Genomic DNA, 10,701 nt, shown 5'->3' with positions numbered 1-10,701 from the left:
TACCATCGCAATGGTGAAAACACGCTGGCAACAGCAGTGAAACTTTCCCCCCTCGCGGCCTGTTCTCAACCTGCATTCATGGATTTTTGTACACCGCTCTATGGGGTATAGCTGCACTTATTCACAAGAGCGACATAGTCGTGCTAATTGAATTGAGCTTATAGATGTAATTGGTGCAGCTGCAGAATGAGAACTATACTGTTTTTCATAGTGGAGAGGTTCTGAGCAAGCTCTGTGAGGAAGATATCAAGGAAAAACAGCTGGTTGTATTGAACTGCAGTATCAACCCATTGTGAAGGGTTGAAAAAGGTGTGCAACAAATTGCTACAAGCATTATCTATAATATTGTACACTATAGGTATAAAGAACTCTAAGTTCCCAAAAATGTGCCCAACGGGCAGTTAGACTGGGTTCTGGTATCACTAAAAATACTTTGCACTACTGCTATTATACCACAACGGTACATTGCATAGGGACTAGTATATATTAAAATGACTGCAGGGGCCCCTGACAGTGCATGTGAGAGATATAAGTTATATACATATATTAATCAATTTACTGAGCTGCAGCATTTAGAGAATTTAGGCCTAGCACAATTTGCTAGTATGAATGTCTTAACCTTGGAAATTCCTCCAATTTATTGTAAGATTATTGAAGCTGATAGTTACACTGTTATATTAAGCACTAGCTGGGATACCCAACTTTGGCCGGGTTGAAGAATGGACTCTGAAGTCCATCTGCAGTCTTCATTTTTTACATTGTCTTCGCATATAACATATAGCATTCCATTGATCCTGAAAAGGACCCCATTGTTTGTTAACAGGGGTTTAGCCCTGGAAAGGACCTATCTATCCATTTATATAGAGTTTTTAGACACTGTTAGCTCAACACCGTGTGCTTGGAGGAAATTAGCAACAGTCAGTGCAGGTGCAGTGTAACAGTTGATCCTCCAACTCACTGCTCTTCCATTGGAGCTATGTCTGTCCCCTGCTGGTACATATCAGTATCTGCCTTCAGATCAGTGCAGTTTTAGGCACTGGAAGACATCCTGAGCAAATTTGCTTAAACAAAAATTTAAATTCAGAAACTCAACGGCCTACATGGTGGGCGCTATGTAGACCTCATTGGCCCTGGCAAACTTCCAACATAGCCAAAAGCCTAATCTTGGTCAAACTACATGACTATGCCAATTTGGTGGAGCTAGGTACAAAACTCTGGCCATGCATAAAGGACAAACAGACAGACACACACACACACACTTTCTCGCATACTATATAGGTTAAAGTAAAAATGATAATATTATATTACACAATCTTGTTCGGTGACAATCATCCTAGTTATCTGTCAGTGAGCTTATATACACAATTATATTGTGCAGTGTATATACATTGGTGAACTTAAAACTAAGCAATTGCATATCTTACGTTTTTAAGAAATATTTTTTATTGAAGCATAAAAACACAATTCATCAAAAATAAAGTAGACAAAAAAACATATAAACATATGCCTAAATAGAAAAGAAAAAGGTACAACAATATCAGAAAAAATTCAACAAACGTAAGAGCATAGGCAAGTCACAGTACCCCTACTACACAGAGCATGGCTAAGTTGCTGCAAGGAGGTGCTGGGTCCATAGGAGAGGCTGAATCAGGATACAACACCATTATCTTACTTTAGCTACCCAAATCTACCTAAATTAACATTTCCATCTCTCTCTCTTTAATAAACATTTTGTTTTGTCTCTTATATCACTTTTTATTAGGTGTTGTTACTGTGTTAGTCCTTATTGTCTATAATGGGTGAGAGAGGGATTTTTCCAGGACGGCCCCTGATGAGTCAACACGTTTGTCTTTTTGAAGAAGAAGCATCCATAGACAGACCAAGATGAGGCACTGAAGATGTCACATATTTATTGTCCGGGTTGGGTATGGGATCCCGGCCTTCGGGATGCCACGCTAATCTTCTCTGTATCATTCCAATTTTTAGTATATGTAAGTCTCATACTAAGAGCTCTATTTATTAACATTATTTTTACTAAAATAAAGTGAAAAATGCTGTTAACCTTGCTTATGGCTATATGCTGATGTTACTTTTCATAATAGGCAGTTTTACTTTATAGACCCTTTTTAAAGTAGTGTAATATAGTGAGCAGCCTTGTTATTATAGCCGCACATTAAGAAAATAAGTGGCCTTATTAAATAGCCACGCATTGGTTTATTTAATATAATTATAATTTTTAGTCGCACATTAAAACTTTTTTACACAATAAACAGCTTATTTAGTAGTCGCACGCTGACTTTAATATAGTGCAGCCTATTGTGTGTCTGCACACTAAAGTTATTCAGTTTATTTGTTATATTTATGATATTATCCACAGCAGGGCTTAAAGTGGTCCTGGAGAAGTTGTGGAACTAATCTCTCCCCCCGCCTACATTTACTATTGTATTAAGGGGCATATTCAATTGTGTACGAGAATAGCAAAAAACCCGCACCTGCGAGGCTTTTCCTGCAGGTGTGGGTTTTTTGCTATTCTATTAGGTGCGTGGTTTTTTAAAAAACACGCATCGGGAGGTTTTTTCTCACGCACCTCCTGAGCAAGCGTGATTTTTCCTAAAATCGATAATTTAAGGAAAAATCACCGGGACTTGCTCTGACATCCCCGCGGCACCCTCGCTGAGGACTAATTAAGCAATTGGAAGTATCCAATTAGCTTAATTAGTCCTTAATTACTCACCTTCCTCAGCGCTGTCTTCTGCATCTTCTTCTGCATCCAGCGTCGGGAGCCGGCTCTTCTGCAGCAGGGTAAGTATGTCAGTGTGTGTGGTGTGTGTGTGTGGCCCCCCCGAATGGGCGCTGGGAGAACTACATCTCTCAGAAGCCCTTGCTCCTCCCATCAGCCCCCGGGACTCCCAGCAGCCCCCTCCCCAGTAAGAAGAGAGAGGGGAAGCCACTGGGAGCCGCAGAGACCCGGGCAGGTAAGTGACTTTGACTTTTTTAATTTTTTTTTTTTTAACTTAAGCGGCGCAGGGTTTTCATTGATGAAAACCCAGCGTACATTGTTTTTTTTAATTGAATCCTGCGGGTATCAGGAGCGCGCATACCCGTGGGATTTCGAAATTGCCCGCGAGGTTTTAGCCTCGCTAAACTTCGCGCCCAATTGAATATACCCCTAAGAGTTCTGTTTTGGTCTCTCCATTCTTTATCCAAATAAAGGATCACACAGTAAAGTTCTAACTTGCATGGTTTACTTAAATTATGGGACTCATAGGGGCAGATGTACTAACTAAGCTCTGGAAAGTGATAAATTGGAGGGTGATAAAGTAACAACCCATCAGCTTCTAATTGTCATTTTTTCAAACACAGTCTGTAACATGCCAGGAGCTGACTAGTTGGTAGTTTATCACTCTCAAATTGATCACTTTTCAGAGCTTAGTACATCTCCCCCCGGATCTGTGACATTTGAACAGATATCTGCTGTAACATTTTGCCATCTGGAATGTTTTAGTTATCTTAAAGCAAATACTCCTTTTAACTTTAGTAGCGACAAATAGTATGCTTTCCTTTCTAAAGATCCACCTATCCCTGAGGCTATTGTACAGGATGTGTAAGGGTGGAATAGTAAATAGGCTTACAAATGAGTGTTCTTTCACTCTTCTAATAGAACAATAAATGTATGTTTACAATAACGTCAAGTGCAGGGTTTGGTAAAGAGAGGGTTAATCACAGTACATAGTAATAGCACTAGTGCATCTTATAATAAGAGGCTAACAACGGCTAATTTAGAAAAGCAGGCATGACAGTTTGAGTGCACCTCAATGGCTACTTTAGATGCGGCACGGTAAAAGAGGAGATGATGAAACAAGAGTCCATAGCTAGGAGCAGGCTATACTGAGGCACATCAGCAGGTTCAAAGACAGAGAGCTAGAAACACAACAGAGATCAGCAGATAAAGACAGACGGAAGCACTGGCAGGATTCCATCAGCAGTACAGGAAATAAGATTGTAGTTGAATGAATCAGGAAACGGACCGATAAGCATGAAGCAGGTTGTGGAAAGTGACAAACACCTAGACATGGCTGCATGCTGACTGCGGTCAGCATTAGACGTGCGAAACATCTTACTTACTTAGGGGGAGTTTTATCAAATCTTCTAAAGAGACTCTGCTGCCACCTAGTTATGGCCATTCTTCACATTCATCAACTGGGACTTTAACATGTTTTTCTATCTACCGTAATTCTGTCACACACAAAAACACTAAACACTATTCCTGTTGTAGAGTCTGTTTTACATATGGAACAAATTTGGAAGAAGGTTCCTTCTGCTTTACTAAGTGCCACCTAGAAAGAATTACTTTGCTGACAAACACTACCGCAGGATGTCTGACCTCTACGTAGGCGACAAAGTCTGGTTATCCACCACGAACCTTCAAATCTATGAAGCCTTACAACTATAAGGGGCCTATTCCTTATCGATAAACGGCCCCGTAACCATACAGAATCGCTAGTTTCCACATATTTTAGTTACTGGGCCATTCATCATCATGGGTCCCAAATGGATATTCAGCAAACTCCGAAAACTTTTCGAAGTTTGATTGTGAGAACAAGCTCCATCTTCAGAATCCCTGCTCCTTCCTATGGGAAGGAGTTTTGGGGATGCGAAGAGGGATCCAAGCGGATCCCTCTGCCGCCTCTTCACTAGATCCCCTGCTAATTTGCGCACGCGTGACCTCGGGTCACGCATGTGTAGCTGCGCCGACGGGGAGGAGGTAAGTAATGCAGCCACTTCTGTAGCTGTAATACTAAACCGAGGGGATAGCTGCTTTTCTGAACAGCTGTCCCCACAGCGGAGCAATGATTAATTGCTCCGGTGCAAAGTTCACAGAAGTGTAGTGGAATGCCTCAATCTGCCACTGTTTCTATTGTTACCTCTGTTTTTATTCTTGACACCCTGACCTTCAGCCAGTTTCTTGGCTACAGTTTCTGCAATTGGTCCTAGAAAATACCTGATTATGAGCAATAAGAGTCTGAATTGCAAATACTTAAAAATCTACTTAAATTGTGGGGGCAACAGCATATTTAGTCTACACTATGTAGACAAAGTGATTGGACACTGACAGCAAATATATCAACAAGATTTTATTGACATCACCACGTGCAGTGATTACTGCAGACACCCTTCTGGCAAACTGTCCATAAGTTCCTGGACAACAGCAGGCGGTATGTTTTGCCATTCGCTTTAAGTACAGTGACCAACCGTGACACTGGTGAAGGTCGAAACGGCCTAGAACGCACCTGTCACTCCAATTAGTACCAGAGGTTCTCAATGGGGTTGAGATCTGGACTCTGAGGTTGCCAGTCCATCCGGGTTACCAAATTTTCTGGAAACATGGCAGATGGCGTTGTCGTCCTGATAAAAACATTTGTTTCCGTGGAACTTTCACAATGTAGGGGGCACAGAGTTATCTAGAACATCTCTATACTTCTCATTTTATACCTTCTTGAACAGGTATCTGCTGCAGGAGCACAACATTTTGCTTGCACAGGGGTGTCCAATCATTTTTGTCTACATACTAAAACATACAAGTATCATAGTTTAGCATATACTATAAGGTGCCAGAAAGTTGCAATGTAGTGGTGGCATAGTCAATGTGTAATGCAGAGACCAGAGAAAAGATAAGTTGCAAATACATGGTCCTTCTGTCATGTAGCCTGATCACTGAACAGGCAGATCATCATCGGATTGCATAAAAAAAGTTCGACAATTTTGGTTAAACAGGCAATTTCTTGTCCAATTGTGCAATGACTGGCAATTTAAGCCCTGGACCAATTATCATATTTTATAGAATAACAAATCTAAAGGTGGTGAACGTCATTCAGTGCAGGAGTCCGACCTCCTATCTCTGAACATGCCAAACCTGACAATCGACATCAGGTTGATGGGCATGTTCCCTAGATAGTTGGGGTCGACAAGGACCCAGCGTGCACGCGCACCGCTGGTCCTTGCCGGCTATCCATTACACGACTTTGTGAACAATGCGACCAAAACCTCCTGGTTTTGGTCGGATCGTTCTAAAAGTCATGTAATGGATAGGATTTTAGTCTCCATGATATTTTTAATTCAAAGCGCTTATTACATTAAGTTTTTTATTCTTTTGGTATAACTTTCATTTAACAATAGACAGGCTGTGCACGTGCAAACAGCAATTCAACAGGGCGGATCCCTTGCTGAAAGAGAAAAGCATACTGTAGCTGTAGGCCATACAATACAATAGCTAGCAAGTTTTGGGGACTACTTTTGTGAGTACAAAGAGGGGGATTGCCTGATATTCTAAAATGCTGCAAGGATTAACTGCTATTTTGTCCTTAATAAATAGACCTCCTGAAGTTATTTGGTACCTGATGGGGCTCAAAGGGACATACTTTACTTGTATGAGAGACAGAGCCGTAACTAGACTTTTTGGTGCCCTGTGCCAGAAAGAGCATTGGCGCCCCCTCATTTTTCAAAGGGACATAATGCACCCAAAAAAGGGGAATGGCCTCATGGGGAAGGGCCAGGGAAGAGATAGGGGAGGCCAGAAGATGCTGGGGATGAAATAATAGAAAGCTACAAGCAAGAATGATAATAAACAGAAATTTGACAGGACCAAACAGCGCCCCCTGACCTGTGGTGCCCTGTGCGATGGCACCGGCCGCACTACCCTAGCTACGGCCCTGATGAGACACATCTGAATGCTAACAAAAGTGTCAATATTGGGAAATATCTCCAGTGATACTACTACTCCCAGCAAAAGCAAATAACGGGGGAAGGGTGTGTTTTGATAAAAGGGTAATTTACCTTAACTGTATTTCTGAATGGTCTCCCAGCAAAGAGGTCATAGTATTTTCAGTGGAAAAAATCTCAAACTCAAATACATTGGGCCTGAGTTGGACGCAGCGGCAAAGTCGGACGCAGTGGAGCAATGTTTTTTGTATAGGCATGCGTCTAAATTGCACGGCATGTCACTATATTGTTCATACAGAATCGCAGTACAGATTTGGAAGTACTGTATTAGAAATGTAAGGACTGTTGCTGGATGGTGACTGGGAGGTAACAGGGAGGGTCTAAGACGATATACGGAGATGTTGCATCTTATGGGAGTGCCTCAGGCGTATTGGGGACATGTCACCGAAAGCGGTTGTGTCCAGAGACTCCGAACTGCTCACATAGGTGGCCATACTCAGGCGGAGAAACCACACTTGCCATAGGCCGGTAGTTCAGCTTCTATGGACGCTGACTGTACATTGGGCCACACAGATTGCACCAGAGAAGGACTTCGCAGCGGCATTAGCATAATGAGAGAGACAGTCATGACTGTGGCAAAAGGCACAGCCGAAACTACATCTGCGCCTGACTCAGAATCAGCCCCATTCTGTGCTACCCAAGTGGTCTAAGACCCGAGTTGAAACATCATAATGGGGAGGATCAACATCGTAACAGGGTTAAGATTCACCCAGTGCTGACCCTCCCATTGAGCAGCTGACATTATAATGTTGCGTGCATGACATCATTACATCGCACAGAAAGGGTGGGACCAGCAGCATTGGGAATGCGGTGATGAACAAAGCATCCTGAGGATGCTCTGATTGGTTGCACTTGCTCCGGGGGCACTGCAGTAGAGATAAAACAAAACAGCTACAGGTTGTAACTCTAATTCCAGCCACTACTTAATGTAAAAAAAATAAATAAATTGTGATATATATATATATATATATATTATATATATATAGTGATATGATCGGGGTAGGGAGTCCCTCTCCTGGGGTAGATGGATACCTCCTTACACACAGCAGCCAGGAAACAGCACTCTAGTCGTGGGTTTTCGTGCAAGCTGGTCGGCACCAGTTTTTATTGTGCAACACCAATAATCAAATAAATAAAACATAAAATAAATCCTAGCCCGTCTCTGGGCTCTCACTAGACAGTAGCTTCCCTCACTAACAGAACACTAAAACAAATTCACGTCCACAATACCTTCAGGTTTGTATCAAACAGTGTTATCAGAGCAAGCTAACCTGCGGGCCTGGTCTCCCAGGTGTGAGACACTGCACCAAGACATTACATAGCTTTTATGAGCCACTTCCAGGTATAATCACTCATTAGCCTGCTCTCAGGCTGAAAGGCCTAACACCTGAAACGGCCCTGTGGATGGAGCCCTCCCTTCTCTTGCACATCCACACCCCCAGGGCCCATTATCCGGCTTTTACCAAAAGCCGACACTCAAATCTGTTTGGTTAAACAGACTTATCCTGGGGGTTTAAAACACATATGACAAAAATCGGGGACACACATACACGCCATCCCTAACTTCTCCAGTGCTTCTATCACAATAAATATATATATATATATATATATATCACAATCACATTAAAAGTTAACTACTCAATAACGCTGTTCTGTAGTACTCTTGATCCAAAACAGAGTAAATTAAATATATAAGTGGAATAATTACTTATTGCGCTTAATGGGGGCGCATTAATGCTAGTGATCCAGAACACAGGTGTATAAATCACAACAATATTTTAATACCATTTAAAAAGAAGACAGCAAAATACATCTTCAATAGTCCAAACAAACACATATAACAATATAATTAATAACAATATAACAATATATGGTTTCCAAATCTGAAACTCCCATAAAGAAATTTAAATAAACACAGTTACTCCAATGATGTAAGGAAGGATCCTGTTGTGTTAATAGCTATAGTTGTGCCTTTTTAGGAGAGTCTATAGATAGCTGCTGAAATGCTGAATCCCAGGGAAGCGCAGATGAAATTCCCAGTGATCTTACCCTTTTGAGAAGGGATGTGATGCTGGTCCGCCTTATCACACTGGTATTATGGCTCTCGCCTTTATAATAAATCCAGCAGGAATAGATAGAAGCAGTCTATTAAAATAAATTAGGCAACCCAATCAGCCTTAAGGGTCTGGCGGTCACTGGCTGTGTCCTCTACTGCGGCTGTGTTATATGGGAGCAGCGCTGAGCAAACAGCCCCAGTCACGCGCTACTCCTCGCACTTCTAACAGCAGTCAGGATTTCACAGCAGTAACACTTGGTATAATCCCCGGCCGACACCTATAGGGGCATATTCAATTACCCGCGAGTAATTGTGGGGTGAAAGTCCCGCGGCGCGGGGTTAAGCTATTCAATAGAATAGCTTTTTCCCCGCGTCAAAAAAACGGACTTTCACGCGAGAACACACTGATTCCGCGAGAACTGCGGAATCAGTGTGTTATTCTTGCTCGCGCGAGGCCGAATAGGGCGGCCTCACACTGATTTTACCTCGCACCTACATGAGGTGCGAGGTAAAATCAATCAGCGGGGACTTGCGCGCGGGGTCTCAGGGACACCCGCGCGTGGAATCCCCGCTAAATGAATCCCGTCCAGCGCGCCAATTAGCTGCCGGGTAAACCCCGCGGCTAATTGAATATGCCCCATAGTGTTAGGTGCTGCACAATCCTCAGATAGTCCTGCTTATTATTACAAAGTCACTTACAAATGACGGCACACTTTGTTCTCAGGGGGTCAAGGAGAGTCCAGATAATAGCGCTTAATCCTTGACGCGTTTCTCCATCAATTGCGTGACGATTTCCTCAGATGGTTCAGTTATGCAGTTGCACCTCTATTTGTCCACGCATTTCCTCGTTGGCAGCCACCAACACTAGTTTTTCCATTGACCAGAAGTCATTTGATTTAGAACTAGAGCACAAAACCATGGAACCCAAGTACATGCCCTGCAGCACCAATTTGGAACCACTGGTTTATTACATACATCAGGTGTAGTAATGTTCCATTGAAAATATTAACATATATGAGCATGTGCCTGTGTGGTGCATGATCACATTTTCCAAGCCAAGGTCCATTTACTGGTACCTACACTTTTTCTTTAAAAAAACAAAAAAAACAACACATGGACATTAAGGAATATGTTCAATTTATGTATAATTTAAAAACAATGATGCCCAACACCAGCAAAATGTTTCTTGGGATATGGTGAAGGTGGTCTTCAATTATAAATAATTATAAATAAGGTATAGAAGTAAGGCAAAACAGAGCCTAATAGGGGCAAATCAAGTCAATTGTATCAAGATTAAAGCTGTGTTGTCCAAGACTAGAGGGGAGCTCCAATTTTTCTATTTGAGTGGTATAGGTGGGATCAGGGCTGGTGCTAGGTTTATCGGGATTCAGCTGTCCTGTGCTTCATGAATCGCCCCTGCCCTTCCCCCCTGCCTCTCCCATCCCCTCCACCCCCTGAGTTTATATCAATAACTCCAGTGTATGGGTAGACGGCGGGGTTCTTCTGACATCGGCCAGGTGCAGTCCTGGCACCCTTGTGTGGCTGTACTGACAGAACGTACCTTGAGCCGGCCCTGGGCGGGATCTTTGCTGGCATGGACAAAATGGCTATGGGACATACTCAATTGGGTGCAAGAAAAGCAAAAAAACGGCACCTTCGAGGTGTTTCCTGCAGGTGCAGGTTTTTTGCTATTCAATTATATGCGTTTTTTTTCTATTTTGCACGCTGGGAGGTTTTAATACTCGCACCTCCACAGCAAGTGTGAAATCGCTTATTTTAGGAAAAATCAGTGGGACTTCCTCTGGGACCCCGGAGGCACCCCTCCTAATGACTAATTAAGCTTTTGTAAGTTTCCAATTAGCTTA

Source organism: Taudactylus pleione, unplaced genomic scaffold (assembly GCF_031769625.1).
Source record: "Taudactylus pleione unplaced genomic scaffold, aTauple2 ptg000065l, whole genome shotgun sequence".
NCBI lineage: Eukaryota > Metazoa > Chordata > Amphibia > Anura > Myobatrachidae > Taudactylus > Taudactylus pleione.
Note: the sequence above shows the minus strand (reverse complement) of the source record.